The sequence below is a fragment of the Ceratotherium simum genome, chromosome 13, assembly GCF_057802395.1.
Source record: "Ceratotherium simum simum isolate JZ-2026a chromosome 13, ASM5780239v1, whole genome shotgun sequence".
NCBI lineage: Eukaryota > Metazoa > Chordata > Mammalia > Perissodactyla > Rhinocerotidae > Ceratotherium > Ceratotherium simum.
This window is the reverse complement of record NC_141912.1, coordinates 28,072,494-28,078,493: the sequence shown is the minus strand read 5'-3', so window position 1 is coordinate 28,078,493 and position 6,000 is coordinate 28,072,494. Positions and strand designations below refer to the sequence as shown.

At 35.3% G+C, this 6,000-nt stretch overlaps 1 non-coding gene across 1 annotated transcript; it reads left to right on the top strand.

Annotated features, from left to right (window-relative positions):
- The first annotated feature begins 224 nt into the window (after window positions 1-224).
- Window positions 225-296, top strand: TRNAA-UGC (transfer RNA alanine (anticodon UGC)). The gene has a single exon. It is a non-coding gene; the product is annotated as a tRNA-Ala (tRNA).
- Window positions 297-6,000: the final 5,704 nt, after the last annotated feature.

Below are 6,000 nucleotides of genomic sequence, written 5' to 3'. Positions count from 1 at the left end.
TCAAATAACATAAATTTACAATTATAAACTGTGCTAAATTATATTAAGGGGAAGTACAGGGAACCTATGGATGGTATTATTTAATAAGCATTTGTTAAGTCGACCTGATTAGGTTTCTATGAATGTAGATAGAAGGAGCCGGCAGAATTTGTAAGCTGCACGTGGTTACTAGCTAAGGAGAACTATTGGTCAACAATCAAAGGAAAAAAATCCTCCCTAAGTTTGGGGATGTAGCTCAGTGGTAGAGCGCATGCTTTGCATGTATGAGGCCCCGGGTTCGATCCCCGGCATCTCCAATTTAGCTAGGCTTCCGGGTAACCTACTAGAACCTTTTAAAGTTAGGTGTATTAAATTACCAAGAACGTTTAAACATTGCTCAAACTCCTCCACTTAATAAAAATTATGGATCGAATATATCAAAATCATGTAAGTGCACCTTTAAATTTCATCACTCATTAACAAAATGATTTTCAAGCCTTCCTCTAAAACAAATTTCTGAGTGGGGTTTACATGCAGATAGATATCAATTGACTGAAAGTGGTTGATTTGTGACCAGAAATATAATTCTCTGGAGCACAGTTGAAGATGATTCTACCCTCTTTTCTTAGCTATTGGGATCATCTTCTCTTAAGAGACTTTGAGCTTTATGTTAGGAACTGTCTGAGCCGCTTATTCTAAAATACTTCACCCCCACCCCCACCACGGTCTTTTCACAATATGCTACTTTTTTTGACTGTCATGTATACAACCTATTGTGAGCCAATTTTTCAACCGCTTGTTGAATGAGGCATGGTCTGGTTCAATTGATCTAAGGTCATTTGAGGGACCTAAATGGTGACTTTTTCTTCTCATCAACAAGAGCTGAATTACTGACACAGTCTTGAACAAGGAGCTCTGCAAATCAGATTTTTAAAAAATTTTTCTTGACCCAAAGATTGGGGAGAGAACAGAAACAGTTGCAAGGATGTAATAGTTAGCAGAGTATATAATCTGCCTGCATGGAGTCCCAGTCCTATCCTTGTTGTCTCCACTTTATGTCTTCCCCAAAGGACAAGGTGGAGCAAAGCCTCTAGTTGCTCATCTCTCTGTTCATTCATGGCTTATTTCATTCCTTCTGTCATGCCACTGCTAGTTTTACTTTCAACCTTCCTTCCCACTTCCAGTTATCTGTAAGCTGTATAAAGATGCCATTTTGGTGGTATTTTTGGTCAACAATCAGAAAAATCAATAATACTTATAGTGAGGATGTGGTTCAGTGGTAGAGTAAAGGAATCCTCTTGGAGGACACAGATTTGATCCCCAGCATTTCCTCTTTCCAGTTGCTTCTTTAAAGACATGACCCGAATTCTTAAACAAAACAAGTCTTTTTGTTTTGATCCCTTAGCAACTCTGAAAATAGATTAAAACACCAGAAGTATAGGCAGTCACATACAGACATATATGTTTGCTTGTTTATCTACTTATTTATTTATTTTTATTGATGTTAGCACATTCCATGTGCTAGCTGGCTCAGTAGGTTAGATGCTGATACTAAGTAGGCTTTTGATCACTGTAAGGGGCTCTTTTTTGAATGGTAAATTCAATTTATCCTTTCGCACAAGTCTCCAACATCTATCTGCTCTTTGTCCTAATATCACATGGTAAATGTTTTGTCCCTTTTGGTTCTAGGTAAAAATTTCTCTGTTTTCAACTATTGTCCCATAATTTTCTTTTCAATAGATCATCCTTGCTCTGGTGTATCAGCTGTTGACCTAAACAATGAGAACTCAGCAAATTGAAGACTGATGCCCCACGGACCGTATATGCTCATGATTGTTCTTGTGTTCTGTGACATGTAAACATTAAACATTTACAAGCAACTTAAACATAAAATAACTAAGTCAGTACCACCTTTCTTTATCTTAGTTTGAAAAAGAATTACAGATGCTGAAATGAAGCCCCATTGCTTCCAATGCAAGAACCTCTTGGGTGCTGCTCCATCAACTCTTTGGTGGTAGGAGGAGAACAATGCACGGGTGTGCACCCCACTCAGTCATTTATCTTGCAATAACACTAGATCTTTGCCACAGGGAAGTCCTCCACTCTAACTTCTCTTGTTCCCAGTTTCCCTTTGATGCCAATTGCTTTTAAATAATATATACCTTAGCACATACATGAGCTCAGCTAGAATGGATTCTCAATAGAGGTTAGAACAGGTCTTCTTCAATCATGGTAACTGATTCTAAAGGATAAAAGCTTCTCATACAAGAGGTAGTTGGATACACAAACTAGCTCTCCATATTTGCTCCACTCTGGTTGTCCTGTCATTAGGCAAAGGAGTCATTATTATGTTTTTATTGTTAATATTTGGTTCTATTCCTTCATAATAATTACTGACATGAGCAAATTTTAATGAGAAATAATAACAATCCAAAACCTCTTTCTTTCCTACTAAGCATACAGTAAGTTAACTGTCATCATCATTATCACCTTTATCATCACTGTAATTTTCATTATTTTTATCATGTATTGGCACATAAGACTCTAACAAGCACAATCTGTAAGGTTAAAAAAAGTGATAGATAACTTTGAACAAATCTAAATTAAATATTTGTTTATTTTAATTTTATTCTTTAGTTTTAAAGAAACTAAAGATTGCTAAAGATTAAGATACCTTAGAACCAAAGGATACCTTTGTAACAATCAACACATTGATGACTGTGATGATTAATTTTGTGTGTCAACTTGACTAGGCCATGGGATGCCCAGATATCTGATTAAACGTTATTTCAGGGTGTGTGTGTGGTTGTTTCTAGAAAAGATGAGCGTTTGAATTGGTAGACTGAGTAAAGCAGATAGCCCTCTCCAATGTGGGTGGGCATTATCCAATTTGTTGAAAGCCAGACTAGAACAAAAAGGCAGAGGAAGGTTGCCTCTGATTGTTTGAGCCAGAACACCAATCTTCTGCCCTCAGCACTCCTAGTCTCGGGTGTTCAGACTCAGACTGGAATCTACATCCTCGGCCCTCCATCTCTCAGACCTTCAAACTACATCATATATATATGTGTGTGTGTGTGTATGTATGTGTATGTGCATATATATACATATATATGTATGTGCATATATATGTATATATGTATATGTATGTGCATATATATGTATATTTATGCACATATATATCCTATTGGTTCTCTTCCTCTGGAGAACACTAACACAATGACAGTTTGGGAGAAGTGGATTTTGCAATATTTAAAATCAACAATGAAATAATTTCTAGAATATTCAAAGAAAAACTACAAATCAATAATAAACTTGCCAACTCTTGACATTACTCAGATTTCTTTTTTTAACACCTTTATTGAGGTATAATTGATATACAAAGAACTGCACATATTTAATGTGTACAATTTGATAAGTTGGGACATAAGCAAACACTTGTTATACCATTATCACAAACAAGGTAACAGACATATCCGCCACTTCCCAAAGTTTTCTTGTGTCCCTTTGTTTTTGTTTTGTGTGTGTGTGTGTGTGAGAAAGAGAGAGAGAGAGAGAGAGATCTACCCCCTTAAATTTTGAAGCGCACAATACCTTATTGTTAACTATAGGCACTATGTTGTACAGCAGATCTCTAGCATATTCATCTAGCGTAACTGAAACTTTATACCCTTTGAACAACAACTCCCCATTTCCTCCACCCCACAGTCCCTGGCAATCACTATTGTATTCTCTGCTTCTATGAGTTTGACTATTAGAGATACCTCATGTAAGTGAAATCATGCAGTATTTGTCCTTCTGTGACTGGCTTATTTCACTTAGCGTAATGTCCTCCGGTTTCACCCATGTTGTTGCAAACGGCAGGATTTCCTTTTTTTTTTATTTTTTAAGGCTGAATAGTATTCTTTTTTATGTCTATACCGCATTTTCTTTATCCATTCATCTGTTAATTGACACTTCAGTTGTTTCCATATCTTGACTATTTTGAATAATGCTGCAATGAACATGAGAGTGTAGATATCTCTTTGAGATCCTGATTTCAATTCTTCTGGATAAATACCCAGAAGTGGGATTGCTGGATCATTTGGGAGTTCTATCTTTATTTTTGTGAAGAACCTCCATACTGTTTTCCATAGCTGCTGCACTATTTTACATTCTCATCAACAAGTACAAGAGTTCTAATTTCTCCACATCCTCTCCAGCACTTACCTTTTATTATTTTTTATAACGGTCATCCTATCTGTGGCTATTGAGTGATATCTCACTGTAGTTTTGATTTACATTATATATATATCATCACATTGTACACTTTAAATATATTACAATTTTATTTGTAAATTATACCTAAATAAATCTGAAAAAAAAAACTGCATACACCGCAATGATTTTCAAGAAACAGAAGCCATTCTTTGATGAAAATAAAAAATAAATTAAAATATATTTATATATAATATAAAGTATAAAAATTTTAACTTTTCATTTTGGACATTTTAAAACAAAGTAGAGCTCATACTGTAATGAATATCCATGTATTCATTGACAACATTCATTGTCTATCACACTTCAGCATTTATCATAATTTTGTTGTTATTGTGTAATTTTTACCAACTTTCACTTTTTATTTTTCCTTTTTTCCTCCTGGAATACAAACTAAATTCCAGACATTATATTAATTTCAACCATAAATATTTTACTATGTATAACTAATAGTTACAAACTTTCTTTTTAACATTACCATAATAATATCACAACCAGCACAGCTAAAACAACTTCTTAATATAATGTAACGCTCAGTCCATGTTCAATTGTTTGATTTTCCAATTATTTTGTTTGAATCGGGATCCAAACATGTTGCATTTGTCTGTTAACCTCCTTACATGTCATTTAATCTATATCTGTTCCACCTCCCTTTTTTGCCCCATGCCATTTATTTCTTGAGGGGTAGTGTGTCCAGGAGAATTTCCTGCATTCTGCATTTGACTTATTGCATCCTTATGGTGTTTACATATTCCTAATATTTACTAAGACAAAGCATTAATTTTTTGACACAAGTATTTCATTGGTGGTGCCAGGTATGTTCTATTTCACTGTGTCAAGAGGCACATGATGTGCAATGGTCTCACTTTTAGTGATGTGAAATTGGTCATTCATTTCAGGTGATATCAGCCTGCGCTAGCCATTCTAGAGTCCCCCATCCAATTTCACCTCAAGATTGTAGCAGCCATTGATGATTGTGACCTGAATGCATTATAGCACTATCAGTTGCAAAATGTTGACTCTGATTGTACCATTCCTCCTGCATGTATTAGCTGTAATTCTTCTACAGAGAAAATCTTTCCCTCACCAAGTATATTTTAATCTTGAAATACATTCCATATAAGAGAGGTAGTATAAATACTTGATTCTTTTCTTTCATTTGTCAGCTTCCAAATAATAAATTGACATCCGAAAACCTCCAAAGGCTGAATGTAGGAAGACTATGTTGTGTGTGTGTGTTGATTTTACATCCAAGTTCTTTACTAAGTTCTCTATTTGTAGTAGCTTTTTCCTTTTGAGGAGTAGTTTCCAGATACATAATCCTATCAAGATATAGAAAGATAGCTTTAGCCTTTCCTATTCAATATTTAATTCTCTAATTACTTTTTCATGCTAAATGCCTTGATTATTACCTCTATTACAACATTAAACAGTAGTGAAGATAGAAAACCAGCTTTGATTTTTGGATTTGTTAAGACATGGTGGTGGTGTGGGATACCTGTTTGTGTTGGGGGCATTAGAAGTGGTCATCCACTCAAATTTATTTCTAAAATGAGCCCGATATGTCAGTCATTTTGATTGAAATTTTCTTGAACAAGAGACATTGAGATGCTTGGTTTCTCACATCCGCAAGGAGTTATCTCAGCAGAGCAGCAGTAGTTCTGGATTCATTGAACCAGCCAATCTTCATGCAATCTGTATCATTCAGTCTAGGCTGGGGAGGTACCACCTACTATGACAGACAGCACTTTATTGTCCCTTGTGTGC